This window comes from Pithys albifrons, chromosome 22 (assembly GCF_047495875.1).
Source record: "Pithys albifrons albifrons isolate INPA30051 chromosome 22, PitAlb_v1, whole genome shotgun sequence".
Taxonomy (NCBI): Eukaryota; Metazoa; Chordata; class Aves; order Passeriformes; family Thamnophilidae; genus Pithys; species Pithys albifrons.
In genome coordinates, this window is record NC_092479.1 from 6,903,087 (window position 1) to 6,926,910 (window position 23,824).

Below are 23,824 nucleotides of genomic sequence, written 5' to 3' on the forward strand. Positions count from 1 at the left end.
CAAAAAAGTCCCCCCAGGGAAGCAAAGCCAAGGCAGCAGAGGCTTTAACCCCACCAGGAAATTCTGTGCCTCCTGATCCAAGCTCTGCTGGGATCTCTGATTGATCTCAGTGACCCAACATGAACACAAATACCCAAATATGTGTCTCCATCCTGAAAAATTCCCCCAGGGAAGCAAAGCCAAGGAAGTAGAAGCTTTAACCCCACCAGGACAACCAACTGCACCACCCAAAGCAGCAGAAGATAAGAAAGTTTCAACTCCTTCAGAGTGACTCCACCCAAAAAGACCTGGGAAGAGGTCAGAGCCCCCACCATGGGAAGGTTTTACTCTCCTTCCTGCTCCCCTTTCCCAGCAGCTCAGGGGTTAACCAGGCAGACTCCTGCACCTTTTATTTGCCTTGGATTTGCCCCAGGTTTGAGTCATCACGTTCAAACAGGAGGGAAAAAAACCCCCAACAACACCCCACTGTGCTTTATATTCCCAAAAGGACCTTCCCATCCCAGGCCACTTCTCGGTTCTTTCCAGGGAAAGGAGCACTGGGGAATTGAGACATTCCTGTCTCCTTCCCTGAAGGAAAAGCAGGATCTGAGCCCCGAAGAACCACGACTTAGGTGGGCTGATGTCTCAGTAAAACCCATGATGTCATATCTGCCCCTGCAGGAAGATTTGGGTTTTCTGCAGCTCCACGGGAGGTGGGACCGAGGGGTTTTGTAGCAGCAGAGAGAGGAAGGAACGCGAGGAATGCGGGGTGGAAACACTCAGATCTTTCCCCCACTCTCGCAGAAAGACCTGGATTTTTTTTTTCCCCTTTCCTCCGAAGCTTTAGAAGTTCAAATGAAAGCCTGAAAGGTGCGAGTGACTCAAGGCAGGATTCAAAGCCAACCGTTCACAGGTTTTTCCTGTTCAATCAGGGGCTGTGCAGGAACTCGGGGAAGGTTTGGAACCGGATCCTCTCCAGGGCTGGGCTGGGCTGGGCTGGGAGACACTTGACCTGCAGCACATTAACCCCTGGCACGGCTGTTCCAGCCTGGCACCCCCTGCCATGCCCAGTTCAACCCAGTGCCCACCCTGCACTCACTGGGGTTCTTGCCCTCCTGGTGGGCAGGATGGATGACAAAGGACACGAATCTACACCCAGTTTGGATAACTCTGGGAACCTTTCCCAACAGGAGCTGAGATTTCACCTCACAGGATCCTGGAAGGGAATCAAGGCTGGAAAAGCCCTCTCTTGGAATCAGGGTTGGAAAAGCCCTCCCCTGGAATGAAGGATGGGAAAGCCCTCTCCTGGAATGAAGGCTGGAAAAGCCCTCTCCTGGAATGAAGCATGGGAAAGCCCTCTCCTGGAATCAGGGTTGGAAAAGCCCTCTCAGGTCATCAAGATTGGAAAAGGCCTCTCCTGGAATCAGGGTTGGAAAAGGCCTCTCCTGGAATGAAGGCTGGAAAAGCCCTCTCCTGGAATCAGGGTTGGAAAAGTCCTCTCCTGGAATGAAGGCTGGAAAAGGCCTCTCCTGGAATCAGGGTTGGAAAAGCCCTCTCCTGGAATGAAGGCTGGAAAAGCCCCCTCCGGGAATCAGGGTTGGAAAAGCCCTCTCAGGTCATCAAGGTTGGAAAAGACCTCTCCTGGAGTCAAGGCTGGAAAAGGCCTCTCCTGGAATCAGGGCTGGAAAAGCCCTCTCCTGGAATCAGGGTTGGAAAAGCCCTCTCCTGGAATGAAGGATGGGAAAGCCCTCTCCTGGAATCCAGGTTGGAAAAGGCCTCTCCTGGAATGAAGGCTGGAAAAGTCCTCTCCTGGAATCAGGGTTGGAAAAGCCCTCTCAGGAGATTGAGTCCAACCACTAACCCAGCACAGTGTCCACCAATAAATATATATATATATACATACATACATATATATATATATGCATATATATGTGTGTGTATATATGTATGAGTACGTGTATAAATATATATACATACATATATATTTTTATTTATTTTCATATTTTTATATATGTATTTTTGTATATTCCAGATATATATATTTCATATGTACATATACATACCTATATATATGTGTGTATATATATGTATATGTGTATATAAACACACATACATCCATATATATTTATTTATTTTTATATTTTATACCTAGAATTTTATTGTATATTCCAGATACATAATTTTTTATATATACATATACATACATATATATATACACATATATACATATATATACATGCATATATATGTGTGTGTATATATGTATGTGTATAAATATATATACATACATATATATTTTTATTTATTTTCATATTTTTATATATGTATTTTATTGTATATTCCAGATACATAAATCTTTATATATACATATACCTCCATCCATATATATATGCATATATATCTGTGTGTATATATATGTGCATACATATATTTTTATTTATTTTTCTATTTTATTGTATATTTCAGATACATAAATTTATATATATATACATATACATACATATATATGTGTATATATATGTATGTGTGTATATATATGTATATATGTATATATACACACACATGCATACATAAATATATATTTATTTTTATATTTTTTATATATAATATTATTATATATTCCAGATACATATATTTTTATATATACATATACACACATACATATATATGTGTGTGTATATATATATATGTGTGTGTGTGTGTGTGTGTATATATATATATGTGTATATATATATTTATGTGTGTGTGTCTATATATTATTTATATTTATATTTCACATATATATATATAAATAAAAGAATGCAGGGGGTCATTTTATCCAATGTCTTGCAAACTTCAGGAGGCCAAAAAAAAAAAAAAAAGTGGAGTTTTCTCCCCTGCAGCTGCTTTTGGCCCTGGCCATTTCCAGAGCAGACAGATAATTAATTAATTACTGCTCTATCTCCAGCCTGGGTCAAGGGGAGGGCACAGCCCTGGGATGGGCAGGGCAGGGCAGGGCAGGGCACCCGAGGGCAGGTTGGGGCACCACCCTCTGCAAGGAGGGCAGGAGAGGGGAAAGGGGAGGTGGAGGGTCATGAGGTCCTGCCAGGGCAGAGCATCCTTTCAGTGGGTTGGCATATTAAGAATAAACAGCTGCAGTGCTCAGGAACAACCAAACGTTTCCTCAGCAATCCTGACTCCTTGGCAGGGCATTTGCACAGGATTGCCCTGGGCCTGGTGTGGAGCAAGAGGAATTCCCAGTGCCCAGATTTCAGGCACCCAAAATGTTCATCACCCCCTAAGAAAGCTCAGAAATATTCACAGGGACAAACATTCCCAGAAGGAGGAGACAGACACTTGATGAGTGGAAAATTCCCCCTGGAATAAGTGTCAGCTCTTCCTGTGCTGTTCCCAAGGACAATCTGGAGTGACCTGAGGGTTTAATTTGGTTCCTTCTCTGCAGAAGCTGCAAATTCCTGGTGCTTGTGGCCCTTTCAGTGATTTTCTTTCAAGCCCAAACTTCCATTTACCTCCTTCATTCTGCTTTAGAATTAACCTGAATTTAACCTGGAAATCGAGTTTGGCAAAGATTCAGCGTCTCTAAAAACATGAATAATCAGTTCCCTTCCCCACGGATCTCAGAGCTACAGAAAACATCCCAAAAATCAGAAAATAGTCCCTAATTATCACTCCCTGGTTCATTTTCAGGCAGAGAGCTGGAAACCCTCCCACATCTGCTGAAAAACTCACATAATCCAAGAAATTATGGGAAAACTCATCCCCTAAAAATGATGGGAAAACATCCCCTAATAATGATGGGAAAATATCCATTAATAAGTTGAGAAAACATCCCCTAATAATGATGGGAAAACATCCCCTAATAATGATGGGAAAACATCCCCTAATAATGATAGGAAAATATCCATTAATAAGATGGGAAAACATCCCCTAATAATGATGGGGAAATATCCATTAATAAGATGGGAAAACATTCCCTAATAATGATGGGAAAACATCCCCTAATAATGATGGGAAAACACATCCCATAATAATGATGGGGAAACACATTCCCTAAAAATGATAGGGAAAGACATCCTCTAAAATGATGGGAAAACATCCCCTAATAATGATGGGGAAACATCCCCTAAAAATGATAGAAAAACACATCCCATAATAATGATGGGAAAATATCCATTAATAAGATGGGAAAACATCCCCTAATAATGATGGGAAAACACCCATTAATAAGATGGGAAAACATCCCCTAATAACGATGGGAAAATATCCATTAATAAGATGGGAAAACATTCCCTAATAATGATGGGAAAACATCCCCTAAAAATGATAGAAAAACACATCCCATAATAATGATGGGAAAATATCCATTAATAATATGGGAAAACATCCCCTAATAATGGTGGGAGAACATCCATTAATAAGATGGGAAAACATTCCCTAATAATGATGGGAAAACACACAACCTGAAGTTCCTGGGAGACCCAGTTTGGGTTATCTCCTCATTCCATAAAGATTCCCTCTTTCCAGCCATATTTTTTAGCTGTGCTCCCACCAGGGAGAGCAGAGCTTTGGGTTTGGCCTCCTTTGTTAAAGATTCCCTGCAAACCTGTTCCCACTCCTGGGAATCTCCTGGTTTCTCTGCTCCCACTTTCCAACAGAGCAGGAAATGCTTTCATGGGAATGATCCAGCACTGGGAGTTCCCATCCCCAGGAAAACATCCCAAGTATCATTCCAGACAGAATCATTACACATCCCTGGGGTTAACACAGAAATAAATCAGAAATCAAGTGGCTCGTCTTCTTTTTCCCTTTTTTTCCAGTGGTAATTCCTCTCCTGCCTCTCAAGGAACTGTGTCCATAGCCAGGAGTATTTTCAGGAATCACCACCAAGTGAGTGGCAGGGACCTCTTTCAATGCCCAGACTGGCAGCAGCAGGAACCACTTGGGCACTGGGCAGAGCCTCAGGAAGTCACAGAATTGTGACAATTCCATGTTAAAATCCCACCTGAGTGTCTCAAAATCCAGGAGTTTTTGCTCCTAAACCCTTTGGAAAACTCCATGAAAACTCCCCCACCAGCAAATCCTTCACCAAGAGGGGGATAAAGTCCAACTTACTTGTTGTCTCCCGTCCTTCTGGTCGTGCAGAGGTGAAGAAAACACTCCCCACACCAAAACAATCCTTTTCCCCCGATGGAAGGAGCCCAATCCCAGCTCCAGGCTCGGGCAGCACCTCCCGGAGCAAAGGGAAAAGGAGGTGGAAGAGGAACCCCCTGTGGAATCTGGGAAGGGAGATTTATTCCACCAAGGGCTGTTATCTCAGCCTTGGCTGAGCCAGGGAATGCTGGTGAAAATCTTTGCCTGGTACAATCCGGAGCTGCCGCTTCACAGGCCAGGAATTCTACATTGAATAATTTTTAACTTCAGCTCCGGGCAGGAAAAGCAGGGGAGGGAAATGGTGCTTGATTAGGTTTTAGTCATTAATTTCCTGGGAAAAGAACTCCTGGGTGAGGAGGAAAAGGGGGAGGGAAAGGGAACCGTCCCTTCCAAACTGTGCCCTGGGGTGGAGGGAATGAGGGAATGTGGCACAGGGGGAGATTTTCTGGGAAATCAGGAGATGAAAGAGAGTTGGGAGAGCAGATCGTTCAAGGCCTGGAGATTGTGGGATCCTCCAGGTCAATTAGTAACATAGAAATGAGATTTGAATAGATAAATAAATGAGAGGGAAACGCATGTAAATGGAATAACATGCAAAGGAAGTGAAAATGTAAATAAATAAATCAATAATGGTACATGAGTGTGTAAATCACGATACATAAGTATATAAATAATGATATATAAATATATAAATAATTGTGCATAAATATATAAATAATTGTGCATAAATATATAAATAATGATGTATAAATATACAAATAATTGTGCATAAATATATAAATAATAATGTATAAATATATAAATAATGATGCATAAATATACAAATAATTGTGCATAAATATATAAATAATGATGTATAAATACATAAATAATTATGTATAAATATATAAATAATTGTGTATAAATATATAAATAATGATGTATAAATATATAAATAATTGTGCATAAATATATAGATAATTGTGCATAAATATATAAATAATGATGCATAAATATATAAATAATGATGTATAATTATATAAATAATTATGCATAAATATATAAATAATTGTGCATAAATATATAGATAATTGTGCATAAATATATAAATAATGATGTATAAATATATAAATAATTATGTATAAATGTATAAATAATTATGCATAAATATATAATTAATGATGTATAAATATATAAATAATTGTGCATAAATATATAGATAATGATGTATAAATATATAAATAATTATGTGTAAATATATAAATAATTGTGCATAAATATATAATTAATGATGTATAAATATACAAATAATTGTGCATAAATATATAAATAATTGTGTATAAATATATAAATAATGATGCATAAATATATAAATAATTGTTCAGAAATACAAATATTGATGCAGAAGTGTATAAATCATGCTGCAGAAGTATATAAATAATGATATATAAGTATATAAACAATGGTGCACAAGTATATAAATAATGGTATAAAAGTATATAAATAATGGTATATAAATGTATAAATGATTTTTTTTCTGACCCAGTCCAGCCCAATCCACTCAGAAGTGCTGGAATAACCCCAGTTGACAGTTGTGGTCAAGTTTCTTGTGGTTTTATCCTGGGCTGCAGCTCAGCCCCCACTGCCACCAACACAGACCAGGAGAATCCACATTAAAACACAAACACGCCGAAACCCAGACCAGGGACCAAAGGCCTGAGCTCTGGGGACAATCCCAAACCCAACAAGGAGTTGCTCTCTGTGATCCTTGGGGGTCCCTTCCAGCTCAGGACATCCCATAATCCTGTGATTCCAATCTGTGAATCCCAGGGCTCATTCCCTGAGTTTTCCATGATATTTCCAAGTGGTGTTTCCCTCCCAAGGTGATGAAGGCCCCAGAAAACCACCAAAACCTGATGTGATGCCAGAGAATGGAATATTACATGGAATATTTGATGGAATATCTCATGGAATATTTCATGGAATATTTCATGGAATATTTGATGGAATATTTGATGGAATATTTCATGGAATATTTCATGGAATATTACATGGAATATTTCATGGAATATTTCATGGAATATTTGATGGAATATTTGATGGAATATTTAATGGAATATTTCATGGAATATTTGATGGAATATTTCATGGAATATTTCATGGAATATTTAATGGAATATTTGATGGAATATTTCATGGAATATTTCATGGAATATTACATGGAATATTTCATGGAATATTTCATGGAATATTTGATGGAATATTTGATGGAATATTTAATGGAATATTTCATGGAATATTTGATGGAATATTACATGGAATATTTCACGGAATATTTCATGGAATATTTCCCTCAAGGCTTTGAGAATCTCTGTCATCACCCCCAGTTTTGCCCCAAGGACATTTTACCAACCCCTTCCAGCTCAGGACATTCCATAATCCTGTGATTCCATTCTGTGAAGAAGCCACTGAATCCCAGGGCTCATTCCCTGGGTTTTCCATGCTCTTTTCCTCCTTCCAAGGTGATGAAGCTCCCAGGAAACACCCACAACTCGATGTGATGCCACATCCAAGGTGTCGCTGTCATTGTCACAGCTGGCTTTGATCCCTTTTCCTCCTGCCCTTTCCCTCCCTGAGAGCTTTGCAGTCGGTAAAAGGTTTGCTGAGCACCTGCACAATTAAAGCTTCATTAAAACAGCCACTTTAAATTGCTGTGTCTGTTGATTAATTGTTGTTGGGCCAGAAAAATCACCTGAGCAAAGCGCTGGAGTCAGTCGGGAAGAAGGCAAATAAATTCCCTGTTCTCTTCCCATCTTGCTTTCTGAATGTGCAACTCAGCAAGTTGAAATGTCTGTCCTCAGGAGGGAGCTGGAAATACAGAGATATTTCAGGGAAGAGGGAAACTTTCTCTTAAAAGGAGTTGTCACTGCTCCGAAATCCACAGGATGTTTCTGCCGAGCTTTAGTCACGTTATTGTGTCATTTATTGCACAACACACTGGAGCAAACACCTGCCTGGGATGCTCAGGGAGGGATGCAGGGAGGGATGAGACAGGTTTTATTGCTTAAATGGACCAAAAGCATCAAAACAAGAACGTGGATGAGGAAAAGTTGGAATTTCCCAGGTGGGTGATGCAGAGGGAACGTGGGCAGTGGCAGTGACAGGGTTGGACTCGGTGATCTTTGAGAGCTTTTCCAAACTAAACCATTCAATGGTTCTGAAAAGGGAATTAATACATCCAAAAACCTCCATGCAGCCCAAGAAGGGATTAGAAGCTTTATTTTCAGAGCACTCACCGCCACAAATAGCACATAGAAATGGGATTTGATCAAAGCAGAAATGAAAGGGAAGCGTTTAGAGAAAGAAATTATTTCCATCTCAACTACACCACCAGCAGGAGCATCAAAACCGGAGCCTATAGACAGTTTTTACCCCTTTTAAAAGTTGCTTTGTGCAAGGATTGACTTCAAAGCTGCTCTCACTTGCAAGCACAGGCAAATATTTACAGCCGCGCTCAGTGGAAACAATAAAGTCCAACTCCAGCTTCGCACGGAGCGAGAATAAAGGGCTGGAGGAGCGCGGGGCTGTTCGTGGGGAGGGCACGAAAACAATGGGCACAAAAACCCTGAAAACAAACCCTGGGGAACAGCCCGGAGGGGCTGGGAGAGCCGCGGAGGGGACAGAGTGGGGACAGAGAGGGGACAGAGCGGGGATAGAGCGGGGACAGAGAGGGGACAGAGCGGGGATAGATCGGGGACAGAGCGGGGATAGTGCGGGGACAGAGAGGGGATAGAGCGGGGACAGCGCGGGGACAGCGTGGGGACAGAGCGGGGACAACGCGGGGAGAGATCGGGGACAGAGCGGGGATAGAGCGGGGACAGCGCGGGGACAGCGTGGGGACAGAGCGGGGATAGAGCGGGGATAGATCGGGGACAGAGCGGGGAGAGATCGGGGACAGAGAGGGGATAGAGCGGGGACAGAGCGGGGACAACGCGGGGATAGATCGGGGACAGGCTGGGAACAGATCGGGGACAGAGCGGGAATAGAGCGGGAACAGCGCGGGAAGAGAGCGGGGACAGTGCGGGGATAGAGTGGGGATAGACTGGGGACACAGCGGGGATAGCGCGGGGACAGAGTGGGGACAAAGCGGGGACAGAGCGGGGACAGCGCGGGGATAGATCGGGGACAGATCGGGGACAGTGCGGGGACAGAGCGGGGATAGAGCGGGGATAGATCGGGGACAGATCGGGGACAGATCGGGGGCAGAACGGGGATAGAGCGGGGATAGATCGGGGACAGATCGGGGACAGATCGGGGACAGATCGGGGGCAGAACGGGGATAGAGCGGGGACAGAACGGGGACAGACAGGGGACAAGGCGGGCACAGACTGGGGACAGAGCGGGGACACCAACAGCAGGTGCTGCCCGTGGCAATGGGAACCATCGCTCAGCAACGCCCAGCCCAGCGAGGGCAAAGCCGAGACTTCCCCCCCACACGGAGCCTGAAGGGCAGACACCTCGTGGCGCTTCTTGGGTTGGTTTCTTGTAATTATAATTATTATTATTATTATTGCTGGATCCAGGCGGCACGGAGGAATTTAAAGCCGTGCTTACAGGGGGCATTGCAGGAGAATCATTCCCTCTCTCGCACCACCCAGAGGTGGGCGGAAAAATGGGAATCCTCGTGCTGGAAAAAACATCCAAGGAAAAATGGGAAGCCTCGTGCTGGAAAAAACATCCAAGGAAAAATGGGAAGCCTCGTGCTGGAAAAAACATCCAAGGAAAAATGGGAAGCCTCGTGCTGGAAAAAAACATTCAAGTGACATTTCTAAAAGTCCTCTTGTCCCCAAGCCAGGCTGGTTTGCCCCCACGTTCTCCTGCAGGGTGATGCCCTGAGGCTGCCCAGGGTGACTGTGGGTTGTTGCTGTGCCCTCAGGTCGAGCAGAGTTCACAGCCCCGCTGGGTTCCTGCAGTTGGCACCAGGGTGGTTTATTGCCTTTGCCCCCTCAATTACCCCCTTCTGCCTGTCCCACCCCTCCAAGTGTTCAAGGCCAGGTTGGAGCAACCTGGGACAGTGGAAGGTGTCCCTGCTCTTGGCTGGGAGTGGAATGAAGGGAAGTTCTGGCCAGGTGAGGGTTGGTCTCTTCTCCCAGGCACTCAGCAATAGGACAAGGGGGCACGATGGGCTCAAGCTCTGCCAGGGGAAATTGAAGTTGGAGATCAAGAAAAAATTCTTTCCAGAGAGAGTGCTCAGGGATTGGAATGGGCTGCCCAGAGAGGGGGTGGATTCCCCATCCCTGGAGGTTTTTAACCTGAGCTTGGCCGTGGCACTGAGTGCCATGATCTGGTAAAGGGACTGGAGTTGGACCAAGGGTTGGACTTGATGATCTTGGAGGTCTTTTCCAACCCAGTTAATTCTGTGATTCTGTGGATGTGGCACTGAGTGAGAATCCACCACGTCTTGATCCAACCCCACTGTGATCACCAGCCCAGGGCACTCCATGCCCTGGGCTGGTGATCACAGTGGGGTTGGATCAAGGGTTGGACTTGATGATCTTGGAGGTCTTTTCCAACCCAATCCATTCTGTGATTCTCTGTTGGTGGATTCCCCATCCCTGGAGGTGTTTAAGGTGACACTGGACATGGCACTGAGTGCCATGATCTGGTAAAGGGACTGGAGTTGGACCAAGGGTTGGACTTGATGATCTCGGAGGTCTTTTCCAACCCAATCCATTCAGTGATTCTATGAGATTTTTGCTTAAAATTGGCTCTTAAAAGAAACCTCTAAGACTCAGTTTATGAGTTTTGGAAGCTGAAGAAGGTGATTGTTGAGGTCTCTTCCAACCCAAACCATTCTATGGTTCTATGACCTCAGGTGCACTCAGGTGACAGTAAAACAGGACAGAAGGACCTGACTTAACCATCAGCTCAGGACTGAATCACAGGCAGAAAACCTGGATACAGAAAAGGAAAAAAAGTCCTAATTTCGGGTAAAATGAATGCTTAGAATTAACAATAACTTCACACGATTCAACAACCGGTTGATGTGGAAGACAACTGGCAACATCCCCCTTTCCCAACGCCTGCAAAAAGCCTTTTTAGCACCTCTAAAGAGACTCTTCCCCAGCAATGCCCATCGCGGGCAGAGCTCCGGGCTGTGTTTGTGCAACGCCCTCCCTTGCAGAGCAAACACGGCGCCCCGGAGCGCAGCAGGCTCTGCATATTGAGGGGCATCAATAAAATGGGATTTACAGCAATGTCGCAGGAACGTTTTGTGCTTATGGAGCTGCAGATAAGATAGGAGGGATTGGGAAAGGCTCATTAAAGCGCGGGCTGGCAGGCAGAGCGGTAACGAACTCGCGTTTCAAAGCTCGTTAACAAAGAGGGAGCCGCTACAAATGAGCAGCTTGCAGGGGGAGGTGAGCGTTGAGAGGGAGGATTAACCCGCTGCTGGTGGTTATAACCCAACCTCTCTGTTCGAAAAGTCCACTGATTTTATGGCCCTGAAATACTCCCCAGCTCCCCTGGGGATGGAGAGCTCAGCACGCTCCTCCCACCCACATCCCCGTCCAGGTCAAGGTTTAATCAGAGCGTTGCTGAGAGCCACTTTCATTTATTTTCCTCTCACCGAAGTCACAGAATCCCAGACTATTCTGAGCTGGAAGGACCCACAAGGACCATCGAGTCCAACTCTTAAGTCAATGACCCACACAGGGGATTGAACCCATGACCTTGGTGTTATTACAACCAAGTTTTAACCAACTGAGCTTGGATTTCTCAAACACGATGCAGAAACAGCAGCAAATTGAAGTGCTGGTCTTTAGTCCCCTGGAGTTTCCAGATGATGCTGCAGTTGGACCAAAGCACCAGCTGCAAGTGAAAGAGGCTGGAAAACTGGGTGTACTGGGAGTGAACTGGTGGCTGGAGAAATGGGTGTACTGGGAATGAACTGCTGCTGGAAAACTGGGTTTACTGGGAGTGAACTGGTGGCTGGAAAACTGGGTGTACTGGGAGTGAACTGGTGGCTGGAAAACTGGGTGTACTGGGAGTGAACTGGTGTCTGGAGAAATGGGTGTACTGGGAGTGAACTGGTGGCTGGAAAACTGGGTGTACTGGGATGACTGGAGAAATGGGTGTACTGGGAATGAACTGCTGGCTGGAAAACTGGGTGTACTGGGCATGAACTGGTGGCTGGAGAAATGGGTGTACTGGGAGCGAACTGGTGACTGGAGAAATGGGTGTACTGGGAGTGAACTGGTGACTGGAGAAATGGGTGTACTGGGAGCCACTGGAGAACTGGCTGTACTGGGAGCCACTGGAGAACTGGCTGTACTGGGAGTCACTGGAGAACTGGCTGTACTGGGAGCCACTGGATAACTGGCTGTACTGGGAGTCACTGGAGAACTGGCTGTACTGGGAGTCACTGGAGAACTGGCTGTACTGGGAGCCACTGGAGAACTGGCTGTACTGGGAATCACTGGAGAACTGGCTGTACTGGGAGTCACTGCTCTTGGGACCCCCAGGAGGGACTGAGCTATTGCAGAGGGTGTCACACCCTGAGACAGAGGAGTTTGGGTCCTTTGTTTCCTATTCCAACCCCCAAATTAACTTCTTTGGAGAAGCCCCACCCTTGCAGAAGGAGAAAAGCTGAATTTGTGTTATTTTGTGGATAAATTACACCAATTTGTGTTTGCCATCAGCTCCCAAGTTTCCTGACACTCAGAAACTTCCCCAGGGCAGCAACACTGACAAAGTAACTCTAGAACTGCAGTTCCCCCCGTTCTTTGCCGGGAAAGGCAAAGCTCTCTGGGCAGGAGGAGAGGAGGGCACTGCCTTGCCCCGGGCAGGAGGAGAGGAGGGCACTGCCTTGTGCTGGGCAGGAGGAGAGGAGGGCTCTGCCTTGTGCTGGGCAGGAGGAGAGGAGGGCACTGCCTTGCCCTGGGCAGGAGAAGAGGAGGGCTCTGCCTTGCCCCGGGCAGGAGGAGGGGAGGGCTCTGCCTTGCCCCGGGCAGGAGGAGAGGAGGGCACTGCCTTGCCCTGGGCAGGAGGAGAGGAGGGCACTGCCTTGCCCCGGGCAGGAGGAGAGGAGGGCACTGCCTTGCCCCGGGCAGGAGGAGGGGAGGGCACTGCCTTGTGCTGGGCAGGAGGAGAGGAGGGCTCTGCCTTGTGCTGGGCAGGAGAAGAGGAGGGCACTGCCTTGCCCTGGGCAGGAGAAGAGGAGGGCACTGCCTTGCCCTGGGCAGGAGGAGGGGAGGGCACTGCCTTGCCCCGGGCAGGAGGAGGGGAGGGCACTGCCTTGTGCTGGGCAGGAGGAGAGGAGGGCACTGCCTTGCCCTGGGCAGGAGAAGAGGAGGGCACTGCCTTGCCCTGGGCAGGAGAAGAGGAGGGCACTGCCTTGCCCTGGGCAGGAGGAGAGGAGGGCACTGCCTTGCCCCGGGCAGGAGGAGGGGAGGGCTCTGCCTTGCCCCGGGCAGGAGGAGAGGAGGGCTCTGCTTTGGCCTGGGCAGGAGGAGGGGAGGGAAGGGCTCTGCCTTGTGCTGGGCAGGAGGAGAGGAGGGCACTGCCTTGCCCCGGGCAGGAGGAGAGGAGGGCACTGCCTTGTGCTGGGCAGGAGGAGAGGAGGGCACTGCCTTGCCCTGGGCAGGAGGAGAGGAGGGCACTGCCTTGCCCTGGGCAGGAGGAGAGGAGGGCACTGCCTTGCCCTGGGCAGGAGGAGGGGAGGGCACTGCCTTGCCCCGGGCAGGAGGAGGGGAGGGCACTGCCTTGTGCTGGGCAGGAGGAGAGGAGGGCACTGCCTTGCCCCGGGCAGGAGGAGGGGAGGGCACTGCCTTGTGCTGGGCAGGAGGAGGGGAGGGCTCTGCCTTGTGCTGGGCAGGAGGAGAGGAGGGCTCTGCCTTGCCCCGGGCAGGAGGAGGGGAGGGCACTGCCTTGTGCTGGGCAGGAGGAGAGGAGGGCACTGCCTTGCCCCGGGCAGGAGGAGGGGAGGGCACTGCCTTGTGCTGGGCAGGAGGAGGGGAAGGCTCTACCTTGCCTTCTACCCCCCTCAAGTGGCCACAGCACCAGGAGATCCCTGGATTTCCACTGCCAGGACACTGGAGAGGGGGGAGAAACTGCTGTGACTGCAAAAAGAAGAGGAAAACAGGGACAAAAAGAGGAGGAGGAGGAGACTTGTCACAGAACAAGGCGAATTTCCGTGGTGTTGGAACTCGGGATTCCCAAAAGCCAGACCTGACACCACAAAGGAGTGGAGTTGGTGTGTTGTGAACTTGAAAACCCCTCAGAGCCAGCCCTGGAGAGAAGGGCAAAAATGATCCTCCTGCCAAGGATTCCTGGATAAAAAGCAACTCCAGACCAACCAGCTTTTCAAAGCCCATTTTCTGTAGAGAAGGAACAGGAGTGTGGTTGGCAAACATCCTTATCCAGGAAGGAGGAAGCAAAAGGCAGAGCAAAGACAAGTCCCCACCTTTGGTGCTTGGCATTGTGGCACTTGAGTGGCACAACAATTCACCCAAACCCAGTCTCAGGTCCTTAAACTGGCACCTGGCAGAGAAATGAGGGTGAAAAGCACAACAAAGCTCAGCTTTACAGGCCAAGGAGGCTTTGCCTCATCAGGGCAGAGAGGCTGCAGGATGTAAACACAGTAATTAAGGCACTCATCCTAATTGCAGGCAGTTAATTGTGCTGGTTGCTGCCTAATTGAGCCACTCTCCCAACTGCAAGTCCCACAGAATTCCAGATCCAGGAGAGGAGTCCAAGCCCTCACTGCCCACAGCCTGAGTTTGAGGGATCCTCTCCTTCCACCTCAGCTTTTCCATTGTTATCCAACGATTCAGGATGAGAATTCCCTAAGGAATGGTGTTGATGGGCTTAGGGAAACAGCAGCGAGCTGAGTTTGCAGCATTGAGGGCAGCAGGGCTTTATTTTCCTTTTCCTGAGCAGGTTTATACATTCCCTGGCACTAAAATGAGAAATACTTCAGGAGAAAGTCCCCCAGGTAGTTAAGGCTGTTTAACTCCATTTCTTCCAAAATCAGTTTTGGTGCTTCCTGAAAGTAGAAACAGAATTCAAAGTGCTCATATTCTTTATAAATAATGAACTCATTAAGGCTTCCCTGCCCAGCAAGTGCTGACACCCCCTCCTAAATACAATATATTTTTATATCTGTGTCTTTTCCATGGCAATGACTCCACCAGGCTCTGCTAAACCATCCCCAAGTCCCAACCCCGAGAACTCTGGATCAGGTCAAAGCCTTTGTTGTCTGGGCTGTGTTTGGCTCCCAAGATGCAGCTGCTTTCACCTCTACCCAGGAGGAAGGACCTGCCAGGGCAGGGCAGGAGCAGCTCCACGACACATTTGTTGGGCTTGGTTTGGAGGCAGAACAAGAAATAACTTTTTCCTGCTCTGCAGAAATGCCCAGGCAGAGAAAGGGTGTCCTCATTTCTCCATCTTAATTCAGATTATTAATTGTGAGAGGTCACATCCATTAACTGTTTGATATCCTGCCAAATTCCCACCTGTGAGGAGCAGGAAAACATCAGCAGGGATTCACCACCAGGGAAAAAAGAGCCACAGGTAAATTCCAAGTGGCTTTTCCAGCAAAATTCTCCCACCCCTCAGCAGACTTTGAGGGCTCTCCCACGAGTCAGGAGCCTCCAAACCATCAGTTCTGGGGATAAAATTTGCTTTAGGAGATGAGGAAAGTTCCACAGGGAACAGGTGAGCCCCTTGGCTCCCTCCTGGCAGGAGATAAAGGAGTGGGAATGTGGATAATTCATGAAATGACACGCTCTGTTCATCTTAATCACTGCTGAGCTCAGACCCTCCTGAAAGAACATTTACCTGCAGCCCCAGATTGGCTCTCGCTGTGTTATCTGAGGGCAGCATATGCTTGGAATTAGATTTTCCAATATTATCTCCCCACTTGCTCCCTTTGTTATATTTTCCAACTGAGGGTTTCTCGTGAGGCAGAAGATTTTTTGACAGGTTGCAAACTCAAATGAAATGCACCATTAGGGCTCTTCACTTCCCTGTTGGGCACAAAGCCCTTCTGCTCTCGTCATGACAGATAATAAGAGTCTATTTACCAGTCTCTCTTCATCAGAAGTAAATTTTCATTCTAAAATGATATTGTAGAATGAGGGAATAATCTGTAATGAAAAGTAAAGCAGCCACTGTCGTCTCTTATTTCATAGCTGGGATCTACTTAATTCCAAATTATTCACTGCCAAGCCAATTAAAACGACAAATCCTTGTGCTGGATGGATTTCTGATTTAAAATGCAGGCTGGAGAGAGGCTGCTCACACAGACTGGGCTCTTTCTGGTGTTTAATCCTTCGTGTCCTGCCCTTTCACTGCTCTGAGGGGCAAAGAACCAGCTCTGGAGATCACCCAGCACATCCAAAAATGTGCTTTTCTCTGCTTTTAGCAGGGATAAAACTCCACCCCCTGCTCCTTCTGTGGCAAACAGGCAACGAAATTCGGGTGACAAACCCACTGGGGTGTCCCAGTTCAGCTCAGGAGCCTCGAGCTGGTCCAGCCTTTGCTCTGCAGATGGAAAATTCTCATTCCTGAGACAATTCCAGGTGCCACAAGGTGTCACCATCCACCACTGAGTGCCTGGAAGTCTCTGCACACCGAGGCACCTCCTGGAAGTCTCTGCACACCGAGGCAGCTTCTGGAAGTCTCTGCACATCGAGGCAGCTCCTGGAAGTCTCTGCACACACCGAGGCAGCTCCTGGAAGTCTCTGCACACCGAGGCACCTTCTGGAAGTCTCTGCACACACCGAGGCACCTTCTGGAAGTCTCTGCACATCGAGGCAGCTCCTGGAAGTCTCTGCACACCGAGGCAGCTCCTGGAAGTCTCTGCACACCGAGGCAGCTCCTGGAAGTCTCTGCACACCGAGGCAGCTCCTGGAAGTCTCTGCACACCGAGGCAGCTCCGGGCAGGGCAGAGAGTTCTGACAGGACATTAAGGAAGGTGTTTTGGGCCATGGCACGAGGTCTGTGGTTCAGACACCCTGAGCTGTGGCACCGAAGCTTTCACTGCACTAAACTCGATGCAATCCCCACCAAACCAACCCCTCAAAGACAATCCTGGGTGTTCTCAAAGCTGCTCAGTCAGAGAGGTTTGAAAGGAGGGCAGTGCAGGTTCCCACTGCAATGACTATTGAAGTCCAGATCTGCTCTCAGGTCCTGCCTGCAGCTTCCACTTCAAAAAGGAAAGGACACACAAATGAACTAAATGGAAATAAAAATACTAATAATCACCAGACTCAGTTTCTTGCACATTTGCACACTCAGGGCCCCAGTTTTCCCCCTATAAAGTGAATATAATGCAGGGCCTTTCTTTGAGGTGCAGCAGAAGCTTCTCAAAGCCCTCGTTCCTCAGGTGGGCACGGCCAAACCAACACAACCCCCGTGTGTGCCCACCTGCCCTTCAGGCAAGTTCCTCCCAGAGCCCAAGAGCTGCAGATCTGGCTGGAACACGATTTTGCTGCCCCAGGACAGGTCCTGTTCCCTCACTGGTCACAACCAGCTTTTTGTTTGCTTGTCTAAGTCATGGTTATAAAAAGAGAACTTATCTCTTGGAGCCATCACTGGGAAAGAAAATTCATTCAAGAACTGAGGCAGTTACAAAGTGCTGAGAATGTAAACAAGGACAAGTATCTCCAGCCATCTCTTCCCTGGGACTTTGCTGTAAAACTTGTTTTCAGCCCCACTTGGCTCCTTTACCAAGAGGAGCTTCTTAGACACAAGGCAGGGGTGAGAGCACTTGTGAGCAGGACCAGCTCTGAGCTGTATTTTTGAGATATTATCACACCCCAGAAGGCTCTGACCTCCACAGGCAGCAGAAACTTCCCCTGCAGGAAAGATCCAGTGCAATTTTTTCAATTTATTCCTGTTAAGTTTTCTTTTGGAGAAACAAAATTCTCATTCACCTCCTTGTGTCTTCAAAAGGTGCATTTTTAGCAGAGCACAGAGATCATAGAAAAGGTGTGAAAGGCTTTAAGGGGATCTTGTAGCTGGCATGAATCATGATTTTCATAAACTCAGAACAGTTGGGCAATTGCTTCAAGTCAGTTTGGAAGGAAATGGAAGCCTCCAGTAGCAAGATTTTAAATAGAATCAAACTTTTTGGGGCACACGGATCAAGTGAGAGCCACCATCAGATAACTCGACTGGGTGGGAAGCTCTGCCAAAAAATATCAGGCAGGAGACTTGTCCCCTGCAATAATCAGCAAGAAAAGTCAGTTATTTACTTAAGAAATTCTTTAGGGGAGAGTGAGAGCTTTCCAAAGGTCATGGTCCTGGACTCAGAGTCACCCAGCAATAAAGAGCTGTAAAATGGCACAGCAGTGAGACCTGTGTGCAAACAGAGTTTACTGGGATGTTGGGAAAAGCAGGAATAACCAGACAGGGCTCACAGGCTCTGGGGCAGTGGGATCTGCACTGGGCAGGAAAGGCCCCTCACAGCAAAGAACTCCTTCCTAATGTCGAATCTAAACCTCCTCTCTGTCAGTTTGAGCCCAGAGTCCCACGGAAGAAGTAAGATCACACATTTTCAGAGAGCCTGGACTTGTCCCTGTGGCAGTGCCTGAGTCACCTGTGGCTGGGAATTGGGAATGGTACCTTGGGATGGGGATGATGCCTTGGGATGGGGAGTGGTACCTTGGGATGGGGAGTGGTGCCTTGGGATGGGGAGTGGTGCCTTGGGATGGGGATGATACCTTGGGATGGGGAGTGGTACCTTGGGATGGGGAATGGTGCCTTGGGATGGGGAATGGTGCCTTGGGATGGGGATCACTCTTCAAATGGGATGAAGGTGAGGTGGGTAGTTAAAGGTAATTGATGTTAAATATAAAAGAAGGGGAAAAAAACTCCGTGACTCTTGCTTAGAGTGTCCTGATTTGGGGGGGTCTGTTGCTGGGGCCATTGCTATGGAGGACCTGTTGCCAGGGCTGTTGCTATGAGGGGGGCCATTGCTATGGGGGGGCCATTGCTAAGGTGGTTGCTATGGGGGGCCATTGCTAAGGTGGTTGCTATGGAGGACCTGTTGCCAGGGCTGTTGCTATGGGGGGCCATTGCTAAGGTAGTTGCTATGGGAGGCCATTGCTAAGGTGGTTGCTATGGAGGACCTGTTGCCAGGGCTGTTGCTATGGGGGGGCCATTGCTAAGGTGGTTGCTATGGGGGGGCCATTGCTAAGGTGGTTGCTATGGGAGGCCATTGCTAAGGTGGTTGCTATGGAGGACCTGTTGCCAGAGCTGTTGCTATGGGGGGCCATTGCTAAGGTGGTTGCTATGGGGGGGCCATTGCTAAGGTGGTTACTATGGAGGACCTATTGCTAGGGCTGTTGCTATGGGGGGGCCATTGCTAAGGCGGTTGCTATGGGGGCCATTGCTAAGGTGGTTGCTATGGGAGGCCATTGCTAAGGTGGTTGCTATGGAGGACCTGTTGCCAGAGCTGTTGCTATGGGGGGCCATTGCTAAGGTGGTTGCTTTGGGGGGGCCATTGCTAAAGTGGTTGCTGTGGGGGCCGTTGCTAAGGTGGTTGCTATGGGGTTTTCATCATCGTAGTCATTTTCATTGTCTTCATTTTCATCATTGTCTTTATTTTCATCATCATCATCGTCTTAGTTTTTGTCATCATCATCGTCTCTGTCATGTTGCTGTCATTGTCATCATCATCATAGTCTTTGTCATCATCATCATCGTCGACATCATCATTATCATTTTTGTTGTCATTGTTGTTACTTTCATCATCATCTTCATTGTCATCTTCATTGTCTTCACTGTTGCTCTCGTTGTCCTCATTGCTCTCATTGTCCTCATTGCTGTCATCGCCGTTGCCATTTTTGTTGTCATTCCCTTGCTTGTCCCCTCCTCTGGAGCTGTGCTGAAGGTTCTCCCGAGGCCCTGCCTGTCCTGCAGTGAGTGTGACCACGGCACAGAAAGGAGCAGAGAGTCTTTATTCCAGGAAAGCCCTGCCAGAGCCACCTGGTTTGGAATTGCAGGGATAAATGTTTGATCCCTGTGCAGGTATCAGCTCTGAGAGGCTCCAACAGGGCCCAGACTTCCCCGGAGTGGCTCCATCCTGGGGGCTGAGCCACCAGCCAAGCTCAGATGTGGTGGATTTTATCCCCTGCAAGGCACAAATCCCTGCTCAGCCCACAGCAGCTCAGCCCATTCTTCCCAGCCTGTCCATCAGCTTTTAGCTGCTGTCAATGAGCATCCATTGTTAATTACTTTTGCACCAATTTCCAGGGAGGGTGGCAAAGATTTTAACTCAGTTAATTGCCTGATGGATTGGGGTGTGCTCTGAAGCACACACTGCTGAAAACCTTTGGAGCATTGGCCTCTTTTTGCCTTTTTATTTAAGAATAATTAAAAAAAATAATTCAACTGCAGTACAATTCAACAGAAACCCTGTTAAAAAAATATATATATTAACTACCCAGAGAAACCAAAGAATTCCAAATTGAATTGCTCCAGTCTGAGTGTACCATTGTAGTTCTGCTCTCATGATGTGGGAGACATTATAATTGTTATCTCTGGAGAGGCGTCAGCTTAAATCTGCTCTCAACAATAATCTTTCTCTTCTTGTGTGTGTATCAGTGAAGGTTTCTCATTTTACCAGCCCACTGGAGCAGGAGGCTGAGGCTGAGCAAGCTTAACCTTGAACAATTTATTTGGGAACAAAAAGGCACCTTTGTTTCCACCCTCCTGAGGGCACGTGGAGGGCTGGGAAGGGCTCAGGCTCCACAGAGGGTCACAGGGATGAGTCCAGGCTGCAGGACAGACCCCTCAGACCCACAACCCACTTTTGCACCTACTCATTTTCAAGCTCATGGTCTGCTGGATTTTTGTCTGCCATTTTTGTCTTTTTTTTTAAATTATTTTGCTTTTTTTTTTTGCCAGTTGTGATTGCACCATTTCCACACAGAAAGGTGCTGGGAAATGCAGATCCCACCTTATCCAGGGATAAGCAGGGACAGCAGAAACACCACCACTCTGTCACCATCCTGGAACATCAACCCAACCACCAAATGTCCCAGCTCTGGAGGGCCAGGCCAGGCCTGTGCTGGGAAGGGGCTGCCAAACTCATTTTACAGCAGTCAGGAATGATTTGGGCTTGATGTGACTTGGCAACAGTTGCTGATGAAAAGCATTTCCCCCTCATGGCAACAGATCTAATCACAAGTGCCCTCAGTCAAGTGAGGTCCTGAACCTTCCTCCTTACAGCTCATTTCCCAATACATTATAAACCAGCAGTTCATTATGTAATATGTAAAATTGCATATGCAAACAAGATGCCTCCCCACAGTTAACTTATTCCTAAATTATCTTCAGTGCAATTACTGCTCAAAACATTCCTGGAGCTGTTTCAAGCTCTGCCAAAAAAAGAGTTTGAGCAGCATTTAAAATTAGCTTCATGTTATGTGTGTGTCTATGTGCATATATATGTGTGTATATATATATATTTATATATATTTATATTTAGGCCAGGTCAGATGGGGCTTGGAGCAACCTGGGCTGGTGGGAGGTGTCCCCTGGCAGGGGTGGCACTGGATGAGCTTTAAGGTCCCTTTAACCCAAACCATTCCATGATTCTATGATTTATATATATATATATTTAAAATGAACCCTTTTTCAAAGTCTCCCTTTTTCTTGACCCCTTGGAAGTTTCAGATTTCATTATATAAAACCAGGAATTCTTTATATCCCAAGGAGCACATCCAAGTGTTGGTGGCACCTCCTGCCCTTTGAGGGTTGTCTGTGGCAGTTGGCAGTGTGAGAATAACAGAGGGAGAACCACAGAGTGAGGGTTAAGTGTGGAAGGACAGATCCTGCTCCAGGAAAGAGCAGTTCCATGTGGGAATCCAGAGAGGAGGAATTGCCATCAGGAAACCACTGGAGTTTTGCAGGCACTGACACCGATTGGATGAGCTGATGGGCCCCACTGTGGAGCAGCCTGAGCACTTTGGGAAGGGGAGAACTCCACTCCAAAGGACTCTTCTTGTGGGGCTTGGGACTGGGAAGGAGCAGAGGAACTTTTACAACTTGATGGATGTAAAACTGCAAGGAAACAGATGAATTATTTATGACCAAGAGCCACGTATGAACCCAACCCCCTGGATCAGTCCTGATGCAACACAGCAGTGGGAAAGATCTAATCACTTGGAGCAAATCCCTCAGAGCTGCATCCCATCCTGTTGGAACTATCATTTGAAACCACTTTTAACACTTTACAAAGGGCCATAAATCACCAGGCTCTGAAACAGGATGCACAATTATCCGAGTGCTGGTGCCTCCAATCTGCTGGCAATGAAAAGATGTCAAGGCCATTAAAATGATAAACACTTTATCATTTCATTTTTCCCCCAACCAAGGGAGCATTAAAAATAAATGACAAAAATGCAAAGCAGCTTTAGACATCTCAGCAAAGCTCACAGTGTTGGGAAGCAAGAGGGAGGCCAGAGCCTTGAGATATGTGGGGTGTGTCTTAAAGGAGTTCTTTGAAATGACCTGACATGACAACTGAATTAATTCTGAGTGCAACCAGCTGGTTGTCTCCTCAATCAAAGGTGCTGTCACATCTTTATGGGCACTACCTGGGCAGCTGGAAAGGACCCACAAGGATCCAAGTCCAGCTCGTGGCCCTGCACAGACACCCCAACACTCCCACCTGCCCAAACAGCCCTTGAGCTTTGGCAGCTCTGGGGTCACAACCCCTGCACCCAATCCCTCCTCCCAGTTACCCACAAATCTCAAGGAGCTTAGAGAGCCTCAAGCTTCTTTTAGCAATGTAGGATCCTTTCCTGCTTTTCCATTTTCTTTTCTCAGGCAGCTTAGATCACATCCTCTGTCTGTACAAAAGCAAAAGTACCTGTTCCCCACCCCAGCTTCTTTTTCCACTCCTATTTCTTCTACAGCTCAAGAGCTTTCACCCCTCAAATCAAGAAATTAGACTTGTGCCCATAATCCCAGTTGTATTTCCAAGCAGAGTTCCCAAGAAGCTTTTGATGGAGGCAGGGGAGAGAAGCAGGGAAAAAAAACCTGCAGAGAAAGCCCCAGGAGAGAATTTCAGAGCTGAGTTGCTGTGAACTTGGATTAATACCTCAGGGAGGGGAGGTTGAACCCAAGCCATTATGTTTGCACAAAGCTTTAGCACTTCATCTAGCAAAGCTCATGCATTTCACACAGCAAAATGTTTCAGTGTGTGTGTGCAACATAATTTCTACTTCCCTCTTGGTGCACATGACACCAGCCTTGTGGAAGGGCTGGAGCTGCCAAATAGAATTCAATGAAACATGAGGGTTTAGGGTTATAATTTTAAGAACTGACTGTCAGGGTCTTCCATCTGCAGTGCACTCACCTTGAGCTGGGGATGAGGGAGGCAGCTCTGCCCAGGTGTGCCAAGCACAGCTTCAGAGTGGGCCCTGTGGGGGCACAGCCCCTTCCAGCTGTCCCAGCTCACCCACCAACCCCACGGGGGGACTGATGGCAAGGACACTCAGCTCCTCCTTCTCCTCCTCCTCCCCAGAGCTGTTCCACCTTGGTGTGCAGAGCCCATTTAACTGACAAATCCACCTGAAAGCCTCCTCATCCCAGTGGGATGATCTCCCAGGGCCGTTTCTCTTGGGCTGTGCCACTGTCACCTTGGCTCTGACAATGATGTCTGTCAGACCTGGCACGGTGAGTGCACAGGGGGCACTGA